Here is a 14,699-nt window from a genome sequence, read left to right as displayed (position 1 = left end):
CCGATACAGACTTCCAGCTGTGGGGGCATTCCAGGCAACCCTATGGGCTCCCAGGCACAGGTGTGCCTGGAGTGCCCTCATGGCTGGAAGACCACATCAGCTGCAGTCTCCCAGCCTCAGGGGTGCCTGGATTGCCCCGACCACTGGGAACCCTGTGTCACGGAATGGGGTCTCCAGGGACGGCCATGATACCCCTAGGGTTCCTTGACCGTGCCAATCCTGCCCAACGGGCACCCTCTTTCTTTCCTGCCACATCTTGTTGTAACTATAATAAATAGGGAGGCCGCCATCAAATTTGTATTTTGGAAGTTTATAATTGTTCTCAGACCCCTTTTGGGTCTCGCTCCAAAATGGATGCCTCTCAGGACACCCTCAGCCTTATGGGCTAGATACGTGGCTCCAAACCAGCCCTTTGCCATCTGCGAGGCTTGGGGAGTGGTATTCACATGTTGTCCCTCCCAGGCCTTAGTTTAGCTTGGCCTCCAGTTATCACTGGGCTCTCCACAGCCCTGTCTCTCTCTCAGCGCCCCTTAGCACCGGCACCTGTTCACCCCAAATACTGCACCCATGCTGACACTGTAGTGGGCCCCCAAAGAGGCCTCCTCCTTCCCCAATAGACTTAGCTCAATCCCCCAGTTTACAAACAGAGATCAAAATATGAGCCCCTGGGCTATAACATAATGCAAGCAGCTCAGGGTGTGCTGAGTCCCTTTAAACAAATCACCCTTCCCCCAGCACTATGGGCCATGTAGGCCAGGGTGTCTGGTGAGCTCCTGAAGGCCCTTAATCTCATCAGAACAGGCAGTCACACCTCCTCACTTAGCTTCCTCTAGGAGAGCTCCTTCCCCCTTGGCTCCTGGCAGAGAACTGACCCTCTGGTCCCAGCCCTGGGGTTTATATATGCCCCAGGCCCTGCCTCTTCTGGTCAGCTGACTGCCTGCAGGTGCAGGCTAATTCCCTCATTCCTGGTGCCACAGTAACCTGCAGCTGTGGGGTTCCTGAGTGACTGCTAGGGCTCTCTCCCTAGGCAGTTTCTGCCCTTAAAGGAGCAGGCACCTTAGTGCTCTACGACACCCGGTCACCTGAGGGGATTCCCAGCCATAGGAGCTTGCTACTTGCTGGTGCAGGGGGAGTCTGGTATCATGATCACAGGCTCCCCCTGCACCGGCAATAAGGCATGATGGGATCTGATTTGCAATCCCACTATCATGCCTCCTGTTATGGACATGTGATGTGGCAAGAGGTACGATTGTATGAATCACACATCTGATCCCATCACACCTTTACCTGTACACCTGGAGGGGCCTTCATTGTAAGGCATTTTCTACAACATGTGAAGGTGCAGACAGAAGTGCAGCGCCCCGCTGTAACTCAGAACACTTTGCAGGAAGTATTTTGAGTTACAATGATGCCCTAGACCAAACAGGATTTCACTGTTGGTTCCAGGGGGAAGGGGAATCCAGCTGCTGGCTGCCAGCCTGCAGCCGGTTTCCCCTAGCAGTGCCCCCTCCTCCCTCCCAGCCTATGCTGCTTTCAGAATGGGAAGGGGGAAAGGGAGCAGAGGGAGCTTATTCTAGGGGTTCCCCAGCTTTCACTGGAGGATGGGGTGGGTGTATTGGAGCCCCCCAATCTGGTGGGCAGCTCAAATACACCCACCCCACCCTCCATCAGGGGCTGAAAATAAAACCTGAAATCCCTACACTCCCTTTCCCACCACCCATTCTGAAAACAGCTCAGAGCCTGGCATGCAGGCCAACACAAGTTGCAGAAGATACTATATTCTGAAACATCTTCATCTGAAAACCTTCAGATTTTCACCTGATTGGCGATTTTTGAAGTGGTGTGCAGCTGTGCACTAGTGTTTGGTCACAGCTATAGACCACTTTCTGTGGCCGGACTGGGTGAAAGCTGTCACTTCTGTCTGTGCCCTGAATTATGTCAGAGGCTCTTTATCCTCTCCACAGTTCTTCTTAAAATGTAGACACCAGAGATGTACTCAGTATATAAATATTGGTTAATACTACACATATTGTATATCTTGCAGCATCTTAGAGAAGTAGTTTCCTAATTATAAACTTCCATAATGAAAGAAGGTAAATAGTAAAGGTATGATGAGAAAGAGAGTTAGTTGTAAGAGATGCAATGAAACTGTTCACCTAGTAAGAGGTACAGAGGAAACCATTCTGGCACACTAGTAATCACAAAACTGTGGGCAGACAGGACAACGTAGACAAGTTCAGACTGAGGGAAACATATAAGAAAACATTCTTTTCCAGATCCAAATGACCAGTTATTTGACTTTATCCCTCCATTTATGTGCAAGCTATATTGTTACTTTTTGTTTCCATAAACCATGAATACTGTACTTGACATTGTCTGTGTTGGGTGGGAGAGAGAGAGTTCTCTGATCATTTCAATAACATCCAATGAATTTATGTGACACTCTGCAAGTGTCACATAAACATTATGTAATGGCAGCTCTGTCAGTTAGAATTATAGTCAGCCATAGTCTTGGGTCTTCATGTACCCAAGAGAGGTAGGTGGTGCCGCTGTTCAGAAGAGGGAAGGGAGGGGGGACATCACTGTTATTGGTCCCCAAATTATAGTTGGCTTTGAAACAGCAATACATGAGTCCAACTGCTCTTTGGGTGGATATTGTAGCACATTTGTTATGAGCCACTAGAAGGGTATAGGGTAGTGCAGAAAGAAAGAGCTGATTAAAAAATAATTAGAACCAGTGATCTGCAAAACTGCATGTGAGGTTGGCTAGTAACTGCAAATGAATAACTGGGTCCAAACAAGTGCTATTTTTATTCACTTTCTGAGGATTTTATGATATTTTCTTAAATGCTATTCATACCTGCCACCCTAATTTCTTTCACTTCATTTTGGTTATGTTTAAGGTCTATTGAGCGTCCGCAGGGCCTCACTAATGTATCAGAGATCACAATGGACCAACATGCAGTACTGGTACATAAAATCAGCGCTAAGAGTGCAGATTTCTTAGGGAGGGTGTGTTCAGTTTAATGGAAGAGAATGTAACCATGGAAAAATATTCTCCAGTATTCCATCATTAAGGGAAGTCCTTTAGAACAGCTGTAAAATTAGTAGACAGGAAATTCTCTCTTCATGATCTATGAGATCTTCAATCTATATTATACTAGCCTTTGTAACAACATCTGATTGTATAATGGAAAGACCTTGTTTGTTAATTTTATAGCATGGTAATTTACAAGTGAGAGTAAATTGCTTGAAAGCAAGTTCAGGATCATCAGATGTAGCTATAACAGACTGAATAGCTGCAAAGACTATGGAAAAGGTACCAGCTCCAAAAATTACATTTGCCATGCAGCAGCCTATCAAGAGAGTAGCTGTTGAAAGTGGATTTAGAAGAGGCAAATTTTTTGCCATAGGGGTCAAAGTACCACAAAGTGGTGGTCAGCAACCAGTGGAAAAAATGGTGAAAACTACAATCATAATGGAAATAAAAGCCCACTAAAAGCCAAAAAAGAAAGTGTTCGGTTGCTATGAGGTTGTGCTTTCTCACCACTGTGACATTTTCTAGGCTGTCAAACTCATAACATTTTGTGGGTGGCAAAATGATGTCATTTTATTCAACAGCTTGTAGTAATTTCCACTCCCAACCCTTCATGAGAGGTACAAATTACAGAAGAAAGTGGGATATAAGCTTACAGATGGCAGTATCACTTTTCTTTTCCATTGAGATCACAATATCCTCCTTTCTAGCAGAATGACAATTGCGCTGTCACTAAAATTACATAATACTATATCCCCTGAGGGGTCATAGTTTAGGATTCAAGGGACAGCTGTCAAAATAAAATACACTGTATTTTGGCCTTTCAAAATCTTTTTGGGACCTACACGTGTGGTTTTTTTCTTTTTTTCTATTTTTTAAGTAGCTGTGGTTTGCAGGGACAGTTAAAAATGAAACACAAATTCCAATTCTACGTGCAAATGGAAAGTTATATAATACACAGTGCTAGATATAAATACCACACTAATATAAATAGTGTTTCCTATGAATTATTGGGGCCAAATTCAGGATTGATGTAAGTGGCACAACTCTACGGATTTCAACAGGCTTACAAGATTATAAAGCCATCTATGATGTAGTGGGAGCTTTTCTGGTTACAGATTTTGTCTATTTTTTGAAGTCTGATATACTGCATATTTAGTCACTGGTGTACTAGTTCTGAGGGTTTGTCACTTGCTGTGAAGAAACTTTAAATCAAAGAAAATTAAGTGCGGTTATTTGAAACTGATTAGAATTGAAAGGAACCCAGGAGAGGTTAAGGGAAAAGGCATAGTTTTTCTCAGTCAAGGAGGATATTCAACATGGTGAAACAGGAAGGAAAATGTCTCAATGCAGTGGGAAGGAAAGCATCTCAGTGTTGGTAAGTCAAATAGGTGTTCACTTTTCTGTTTCAGACTTTAACAGAACAATGTGATTTATAGGCAGGATCTAGAGCAACTGGATTCTTTTTTTAAAATAGGATACAAATTGTGAATCACTAATTTTTCCCACTATGTTTTTTGGACAGAAGCATTGAATTAAATGTTTCTAAACATTGAAAACAAATCAGAGGTCTTAAACAGACTTTTGAGATGAAGACCTTCATGTGTTACTAACTCAGTGTGATGCCAGACCAGGTAATCTATTCTTCAAGGGCTCAGGAACCTCTGTCTGTTATGTCTATCCACTTTCAAATACCAGCATCTGTTAATATCGCAAACTAAGGCAATGTCAGGTAAGTAATCAGGAACAGGTGAACCCATAAGAAAATATAATCCTGACTTTTAGTAAAGCCCTTGATAACTTTAAAAAAGAAACAAACTGAGGAATGAGAGGTACAGAAAAAATATAACCAGCTAGGATTTGTGCTAGTTAAGAAGCATGAAAAAAAATATAGTACACAGAATAGTGTAGACCAGTGGTGCTCAACCATTTTCCCTGGCAGGCCAGATGGGCAGTGCCCGGTCTGTTCATGGGCTGGATGTGGCTTGTGGCCTCTCCATCTGGCTGTGCAAAGGGTGCCAGGAGGGAAGGTAGCCCTCTGTGGGGAAAGGGACATGGCCCAGCCCTGATCCAGCTCCACAGGAGAAAAGGGAGTGTGGTCTAGCTCCAATCTGGCTCTGCTGGAGGTAGGGAGAGGGGGTGGGAACTTGGCAGTGGGGGAGCATGGCCACAGCTCTTTTCCCGACAAATTTCCCAACCTGTGGGGCACCCCACAGCCTGCCAGATACAATAACCTCAGAGGCATTTATTTTTCCCAGTTTCACTGTTTCATACCTCAGTTAATATGATGAGAGGTAGGTTAGGTACAGACATTTTGGGAGATTAGGAGGAGGTTAGAGTGTATTAAAAATGGCCACCCAATCTAACTTAGTTCACGTAGGTGTGGACCTTACGCTTATATTGACCTAACTGGGGATCTAAGTGTGAACTGTATAGAAGTTCAGGAAGGGTAGATTGGTCTAAAAATGACTGACCCAATCTAAATTAACCCTGGCTCTGAGGTAGTCTAAAATAGCTCAGGTCTAGTGCAACTGATCAACTGAACTTCTGTACAGTTCCCAAGGCAGCCCAGGGGCTGGGAGAGCCCCATCACTGGTCCCAGCCACAGAGCTATGCTTTGCCTAACACTTTCTTGGTGTCAAGCTATTTTTAGCACCCCCCCAGCCCCTCCCCTCACCCCCAGGTGGGCAACCTCGCCCTGCAGACCAGTTAGTCTCCCTGAGCTGCCCAAACCCCTCATCTCACAAGTTGCTCTCAGGGCTGGTTTTACCAGTGTTTGCTGGTGTCACTTTAAGGGCTGGAGCAGGGAGCTGCCAGGTGGCTCATTGTGGCAGCCATTTTCAAACTTAGACCCAAAAGGCAGCAGTTTGGGTTGAGCAGCCAAGGAGGCAACATCGGGCTGAGCTGCTTCTGGAACACCTTGGAGGTGAGAGTAGGAGATATGGGACAGGGGATGGTTTGGAGGCTCTTGGTCCTGAGCATGACCTAAAACTGCACCCTGCTGGGGAAGGGTGGCCTGGTGGGACTCCTAGTGGTGTGGGAGCCCCCAGGAAATGCCAGGCCAGTTACCTCCTGGGTGAAAGGCGGGTTGGGGTGCCTTCAAACCTCAGCTCTCATTATATAGGGGGGGAATATACAAACTATGGGGCTAGGCACGCTGAGGGAAAGGCACCCGAGCCCCTGGGGGTATAAGACCCCAACCCCATGAAAGGGCATAGAGTTAGCTCTAGAGAAGGGGCAGTATGGAGCCCTAGAGAGGGGGCAGTGTGGAGCCCAGGAAGGGCATAAAGGTGACCCCAAGGAGGGGTAGAGAGTTGCCCCAAGAGGGCGCAAAAAGAGCCGAGTGCCCGGGAAGGGGTTGGTGGCTAGATTCAGCCTAGGGTTAGGCATAGACCATCACTCGCGAGCAGGGTTGCAAGATGCACCCAGAGGGCTGCGAAGTTGACCGCCCAGAGTGAGTGTGAATAATCCTGATGGCCTGAAGGCTGCTCTTGGGGAGCAGGGCAGAGTGGAAGAGGGGCGGAATGAAAGAGGCCCTGTGAGGGTGGGGTGGAGTGAGTGAGGCCCAGTGAGAGGGGGAAGTATGATTGAATGGAAGAGGCCCAACATGGGGCAGAGTTTGGCCTGGCTTCTGGCTGGAGCATTTATAATCATGGATGCTATCTGCAAGGCATGGGCCGCAGTGTAGGGGAGGGATTTGGAGCTGCGGATATCACCCCTAAACATCAGGCATTCAAAATGGGCAGCCTCCTACCTAAGTACCTTCTTTATTATTTACCAACAAGGCGTGGCAGCTGAACTAGGCGGATGGTGTGCCCATAGACAGGAAGTGGACCGGTGCTAGCACTGAGCCTGGAAGCTTACCCTGTCGCAGCCAGGAGCTGAGGAAATAAGTCAGGGTTGGGGGAGGAACAGGTGGGAAGGGGGGGGTTGTTTGTCAGGAGAGGGGTTGGAGGGGCTAAAAATAGTTCCTGCTTCCTGGGGCAGGTTGGGGAGAGAATCCCTCTGATCCCCCCCGCCCCGCCCCCGCAGATTTTGATCCTCCCTGTGGACTCCACTTGCCCCCCCCTGTGGACACAGCTTGCTTCCCTGATTCCTTCAAGGTCCCCCCACTAGCCCTCCCATCCTAACTTACCTTAGATTGGGTGGATATTTTTAATTCAATCCAACCTACCTGAATGTCCGTACATACCTGTAAAGGTGAGCTAAAAACTGTTTATCTCTGGAGGCTTAAGGAAACTGTAGCGAGGAGTTAGTCATGGTGGACTGCTTTGAATCAATGTGACTTAAATAATTTTAATCATGCTTTAAAGCAGCATGTGTTGATCTTGTGTTATATTTGTCTTGAAAAGAGAAAAAAACATCTTTCTAAAGGACGTTTCATTCTCACTAACTGGCTTAATTTGGGATTTATTTTTTTTTGGTAACCTGGGTTATTTACAACATCTCTATGCTTTTATTTGTAGTTTAACTTTTTATATGTAGTTTAACTTACTTTTACTCAGGCACCTAATTGTTATGCTTTTTTAATGTGTTATAAAAAAACACAGTAAGTGATTTTTATTAATTTTTTTTTTTACTATAGTAAGTGATTTTTATTAATTTTTTTAAAGGTTTAATTTTTTACTTGTCAAGCTGCATTTACTTGGAAATTTGAAATCAGTTAAAATATATAAAATGGTATTTTAATTTTATTTTTCATTAGTTAAATACAATTACTTTAAATGCATTGGGTATATATGGGAAAACTATATCAAAATATATTTTTTATTTAAAACTAATTGGTTTATTAAATAGTAGAGGTATTATCGATCAATAACACACCAAACTGATTGAGTCTGGTCACCATGGCCCTTGGGGATTCAAGCCCATCTGTTAGGTGTGTAAATGGACTTGGACATCTGCAAACAATTCTATTCCACCCTGCTCAAGTCCCTGAAAAACACTTATTGCGAAGCCGAGTGGAGGAGGGGAGGGGTTCTCCTGCTCCTTACTACTTGCTTATGGTTCAGTTTTAAGAATAAGCTGACTGTCAGTTATAAAAAGTAGTGGCATTGATGCATTTTAAGGGGTTTGAATAGAGAGGAATGGAAATACACTAAGTTCACTTATCCATATCATAGGTGGACCAGAATATAGCTCTATGTCCTTCATGATGTTAGAACTAGTAGGAGTAATCAATCCTCTTGTGCTTCATATTTATTCATCAATTAGAAAATGAAAGCAAGTTTTCATGCTTTTAATTTCTTTTTGGCAAACTATGGTTCTAGGTCTTTAAACAATGGTCTCCATCAATTAACTAATGGTCCATTAATTAATGGTCTCCATCAGTTAAAGTTCATGATTAACTTTTGTCATGACCCAAAGGGTATGATTTTGTGTGTGCTTCGGCACTGCAAAATTATTACCCGCCACGTGGAGCTTTCTTTGCACGGTGCAATTTTCAGTTGCATACAGACAACCCCGGTGAAAAGGAGTTCCCGCCACCCATATGTAAATTTGTGTCCCACTATTGGCTGTTTCTAAATTATTCCCACGTGGCGGCTAGCGATTGGCTTGCTAGCCATATAAGAGGCTTGAGCGGTTTCCGCCCAAGTTGGAGGAGGAGAAGGAGTACTTCACATCTCGTGAAGAACTCTAAGCGCGCTGTGGAGCTTAACGAACCCAGCGTGTGCCTTAAGAAGGATATAGGAGCCTGATCAACCTCTAGCCTCTCCCCGTCGCCGCCTGATCCCTTGACGTACCCTTCCCTGCGCGCTTTCGTGGAGTCACCTTTCGGACTCTCATCGTGGTATCCAGAGTTCTTCTCGGGTTATTTCGTCCGGCTGATTCGACGGGCTTGCGGTTCTAGAGCTCTCAGCCGGCCTTGAACCAGAGTTCGCGGTTAGAACTCTTGTCCGCTCTTCTTCTTTTCTATCTGTAACTGCAACACAAGCAAGTTTTCCTGCCTGCACTGCAACCATCTACGGTGTAAGTAAAATAATCTTTAATCAACCGCTACGCGTCAGTGCCTAATTCTAGTCCGCCGTGCCAAATTCCCCGACCCACGTGCCAGGGCTGCTGGCCACAGCCCGCCGCGCACCCCCGAAAGCCTCGGACCGCTCCCGGCCCGCACAACTTTATTTAAAACTTAAGCCATAAACTTGTGCCTCTTGAACATTCAATTTAATTTAAATCATTTTAATTGATGAATGTATAGTACACCGTTACACAGGCGGTCAATTTCCACATTTGACTTTAAATAGGTTTATTTTCCAAAAGAAGACTTATTTGAATTAAATTAATAATAATAAATACCATGATCCTCATAATAGCAGTAACTCCAATGCTGATTCTAAGATACATATATGCATGTCTTAGTCCCATGCTTCAAGGCTCCAACCTAAAGTTAGGACAAGTGACCAGAGACAGCTTTTCCTATAAGAGGGAATCTATTCCGCGTGCAAGTTAGGTGGAAGATACTTGCAGGGTAGGGCTGTACGAAATGGCCCCGTTCTGTTTCGCCTCAAGTTCTGATGATTCGACGGAACAGCGTTCCGTTTTAAATTTAATTTCGATTCGAAACAGCTGTTCCATTCCATTGAAACAGAAAGGCTGTTTCGACGTTTTGCTAGATTGCATGGAGGGTGGGAAGTCAGCCCAGCTGGGCTGAGTTTGTTTTCCCAGTGGTATGGTCGAAACATTTTGACTAGCCTCATTTTGTTTCAAGGCTGTTTCACAGCCCTTTGTTTCATTTCGATTTTGCTGTTTTGACCTCAAAATGACTCGAAACAGTGTCGAAACGAAACGGCCAGTGAAATTTCGCACAGCCCTATTGCAGAGAATAGAAAACACTTTAGCTGGACAGGGCTTTAGGAAAGAGATTATTTGGGAAAGAGGGTGGTTTGAGAGACAGTATTGTAACTGATATTTTATTAATACATAATTTAATTAACATAAAACTCTTCTGTTTTGTTAATTCATTTGATTTGAGGCAGATGTGGCCTTTATCAAAAGGTTTAGTGCTTGTGGAGGTTGCCAGGCACAAGCCAGTTTTCCAGGTGAAGGGAATATGTCATAGAGTAGAAAGTTGTCACTCAGAGCCAGACCTGCTGGGACATAAAAGGCAGCCTGATCTCAGGAAGCAAAGAGTCATTTCTCATATGTACTGGGAGTCTAATGCTGTCAGGAGCAGAGTAGCAATAAGTCTTTTGGAGATCAGCCGCACCACAAGGGAGCAGACACTTTCCAAGACACCCAAGGAGACGACCTTGGGAATGAAACCTGCAGGGTGTGGATGGGTTACTGGTGAGAGTGTGGTCTGGGGGCAAGACCAAGCTTGATGGTGTCATTGCAAAGAAATAAAATCGGTGTCTTGAAAATAAGGGACTAAAATCCTGTGGCTGCAGAGCGCTCTTGATAGTTGAGGAGTTCACATATGGGTCTAAATATGTCAATCAATGGTGAACCCAAGAGGAAAACAGAGGTGCCAACATACAACTGTGGGATCAGAGTAAGGACTCACATTTGGCTCACCTGATATATGGTGCATTTTCACCCAAATGTAATTTCCATGGTTAAATTATAGGAACAATTCAGTTGTGCCTCCTGTGCTGCTTCTTGCATTACACGTAGCAGTTTAGTACCACACAGCCATACTGACAACGTAGTCTTGTTTGAATATAGAAGTTGCATCAGCTGAACCAAAATGATTTAAAAAAAATCTAGTTAGATCAGTGCGAACTTCTTTATAGACAGATATCAGATAACAGCTGACTTACACTGATCTAGCTAAAGTCCATAAGGATGTCCATTTCTGGCTTACATCCACATGGAAAGTAGCACAAGATTAATTACATCTGTTTTAAAAACTGGATTGACTCAAATTGCTGCAGCATTTTCATGCAGATAAAGCTGAACAAGAGTCAAGGATGGAAAGGTGTCAGGTTAATTTTAGCAAAATGAGGAGTGTTGATGCAGAAATAAAAAACTAGAAGATAAGACTAAAGCTGAGAATTAAATGAACTTGAGTTTTGTTTGTTGTTTTGTTGCCTGCATGTGTGACACCTGTGTAGACACGCCTTTGGCCATATAGCTCAATCTCTTTGCTCCTCTGTATTCCGATCTGTGCAATGGTGATAGTTAACAATTTAACAGGGGGTGTTGTGAACCTGTATTTGTCAATGTTTGTAGAGTGCTTTTAAATCCTTGAATAGATAACACTTTGGAGGTGTAAAATAGTATACTATATTTAAATTGTAGTGGAATTTAAATTGTTATAATGTAGTGGAGAATGCTGTCTTGTAATCAAGGGCTGTATTTTCAAACAAAAGTACCTTTCTGTCAGCAAGAATCATTTTTGAAACAGAGGCATCTGTGTAGGAAAAAGAAAATGTTATGCTTTTGTTCTAAAGAAACAGCCAGAAGAAGCCAGTTTACCTTTAAAAAAATCCACTTTTACCATAGCTGATTTTTTCATCATTAATCTTACTGATGCATAAAAGAGGAAGTAATACAAATCACAAACACAGAGTTCAATTCCAGGATCAGTAGATTGCAGTAGTGATTTTGAGTCAGTCAAGGTGTCATAAATGTCAAAAGTATGCTCTAAAAAGAATTTAAATTCAGTCCATTCTGAACTCAGAATATCAGAAGGTTTGAAAGAAAAACATAGAAACCTATAGCTTGCTCTTTTCTGGAACAAGAGCATAGGATGAGGAAATTTACACGCACATCCCCACACCTCATCTATCAAATCCCTGCTTTCTCCTCTCTGAGATACGAGGAGGCAGTATTGAGTGAGCCTGTCAAAACCTGTGCTGGCCGGGTCTGCAGACATAAGCATACATGGATCACTGAATCGTGAACTCGCTTAAAATATCTTCTCTGCCCTCAATGCAGGTAATTTATAGCAATAGCAAACAAAGTTTTCCACTCTCCCGTATCCCTTCTGTTGTCTTGACTTGTAAGATTTTGGCGTGTCAGGGGTGGACAGCTGGAGAACTGCAAGGGGCCAGATCCTTGTTGTGGCAATGCAGCTCTGGCCTGTTCCCTGAGGCATGCATGCCAAACAAAATGCCTTCATTTGCCACGCTCTGGCATGTGCGCCAGGGGTTGTCTACCCCTGGGTTAGTGTATTTTCCAGGCCTGCCTTCCCCATGTAGAGCTGGCACGGGTGTGTGCGCTGGGGGGGACACGATGTATCACCTTGCTTGCCCATGTGACTGGTTATTACAATGATAAGTTTGACCGCTGTGGGGCTAAAAACCCTTCCAAAGTCAATTCCTGGCAGGTTAATGTGAAAGTGAAATGAAGCCTTCCAACAATGGGGGCCCTATCATGGACAGTGACTGAATTGTGCTGGGGGCCAGCGAGGTGGAGCTACCATTCTAAGAATATAAGAATTGCAATTACTGAGTCAGCTCATGAGTCCACTTTGCCCAGGCTCCTGTGTCACCTAATGCCTACCTCAAGTACACTAGGTTGCAGCCCCTCTTCTGCCTCCTCCAGAACCTCCTGCCAGGGGTGACATGTAGGGGGTGCACGTGCACCCCATCAGGCTGTGCTCCCTGTTTAGCCAGCAGGCAGGGGGGCAGGTGGGAGCACCAGTGCCCCGCCCCCGTGAGCGCTGGCTGGGGCAGCGGCGGCTGGGGGGTGGGGCCGCCAGCAAAAGTGGACTCCCCCCAGGTCAGTGGAATCGGCCGCCAGAGGACTCCCCACCCCTGGTCGCTGACTGGTGTCAGAGGAGGCACGTGCCCCACCCCCCTGACTCAAGAGGCACCAGACACCCATGCCTCCTGCTGAGGTTCTGGCTGCACTTCTCCCTGCACCTTTTGTTATGCGCTCCTATCTGTGTCCCCACCAAGCCCTGGGTCAATCTCCTCCTGGCTCCAGCCAAACTGGCCTTCTACCAGGAAGGAGGCTTTGGCCGGGGAAATCCAGGTGAGTGTGGGCTGTCTTCCTGTCATTCTCTGTTCACATCTCTGGACAGTTTCACTCATCAGCATCCACAGGCTCCCTCAACTCATTTGGGAGTCAGCGGCCGTGGGCCGGCGCGCTCTGCTTGGTGTCCCCTTTTGGATCCTTTGTTTTGAAACCTCCTCCAGGTTAGCTATGTGGGTAGGGCAGGTTAATCTAGCACCTCTTCGTGATAGTCCAGGCTGACAAAACCTGACTTCTCTGCAGGACTCAACGTAGATGAATTTGCTAGAGATCCCAAATAGAGTCCAGGAGTCATTATGAGGCACTAATAAAGCTAGTCTCCAACAGTTTTCACTTGTAGAAGCCCAGAATTCTTTGAAACCTCATTCCCCTTCCAGTTTTCTTCTTTGTCCCAAGCAATCAGTTGATGTGCACCCATTGGCCTCCCTTACTAAGGGCGGCTTACAATAATTTGTGATGTGCCTAAGCCCATGATTTCATGGCCCATGTCACACAGTAGCAGAGAGCAGATGCTGAAAGGGAAAGCAAACTGGTCTAGGGGTTTTACCCCCCATTCCTCTCCCCCACACAGCCTCCAGCATTGAAGGTCTAGGAAGTTCTGATTCAGAGGCCGTATCCCCAACTCCCACGCTCAGTAGCTTCTGCTGCCTCCTTTCCTCCAAGAATTTGCCCAATCCCATTTTGAATCGGCTCAATGGCCACCTCCGTTGCATTGTGTGGCAACAAGGTCCACATTTGACCAACACACTGTGGGCACAAGAGCTCCCTGGTGCCTGGTTTAAACTCGCTGCCCTCTAGTTCCATTGTGAGCCCTGGTTCTGGTCTTGTGAGAGGCCGTCAACAACAACCCCCTCTGTTGGGGACTCTCCTCCACCCCCATTTAGTCTTTTGTAAACCGTTCACCTGTCTCCCCCTCAAGCTCTTCTTGTCTAAACTGAGGAGGCCGAGCCTGGGGCCTCTCTGCTGAAAGGGAAGCCCCTCCAGATCCTGAGCCCCTGCTCCTAGCCCTTCTGTGGGCCCTCTCCCAGAGCGGGATGGGCCCAGCGTTGCCAGGTCTTAAACAGGAAATCATTGTATCGGAAGCTCAAAATGCTGAAAAATGATCGTATGCTGAAAAAACCCCCGTCTTTTAATTTATTTTTTATTGCTCACTAAGTCACCAGCCAGTGAGCGAGTGAAACTGGGTCATCCACAGGCAACATGTGCCTCCTGAGTCTGTGGGGGCTTGTTTTGGTGGGCAATTGTTTTGGGGGGCTTGTTTTGGCGGCAATGCAGGTGTCGGCAGCAATGGTGGGCCGTGGGGACTGTCCGCAAGCAGCTGTGGTGGCGCTGGTGGGGGGGAGCGGGTGTCCCCCGTGGCTGGAAGTGCCAGCGGACTCCTCAGGGGGCGCCAGCGCTCTCAGAGGAGGCACCCCTTGCGTGTTGCCGATGGGGCCATCCAAGCTGAAGCATCTTTCTGCGGAGGCAAGCGAGGATCTTGCGAGGTCCCTTCGAGCCCTAACGCCTATGAAGTAGTCACAAAAGGGCGCTGAGGGCAAGCCCCAAAGTCAGTTCAGAGAGCGACAGGGCTTTGCATAACGCCGCCCCAGCAACCGGCCTCAACACGCACCCGCTTGCGGAGCCTTCTCCCTCCGCCCGGGGGCACGAGGCGGGAACGAGGAGGGCGCACACGCGCTGACTGGAGGAGCCGGGGAGCGGGGCAGGCGGCGGCGGCCCCTCCCCGGCGCCCTCTGACCCGCGG

This window comes from Alligator sinensis, unplaced genomic scaffold (genome assembly GCF_000455745.1).
Source record: "Alligator sinensis unplaced genomic scaffold, ASM45574v1 scaffold747_1, whole genome shotgun sequence".
NCBI lineage: Eukaryota > Metazoa > Chordata > Crocodylia > Alligatoridae > Alligator > Alligator sinensis.
Note: the sequence above shows the minus strand (reverse complement) of the source record.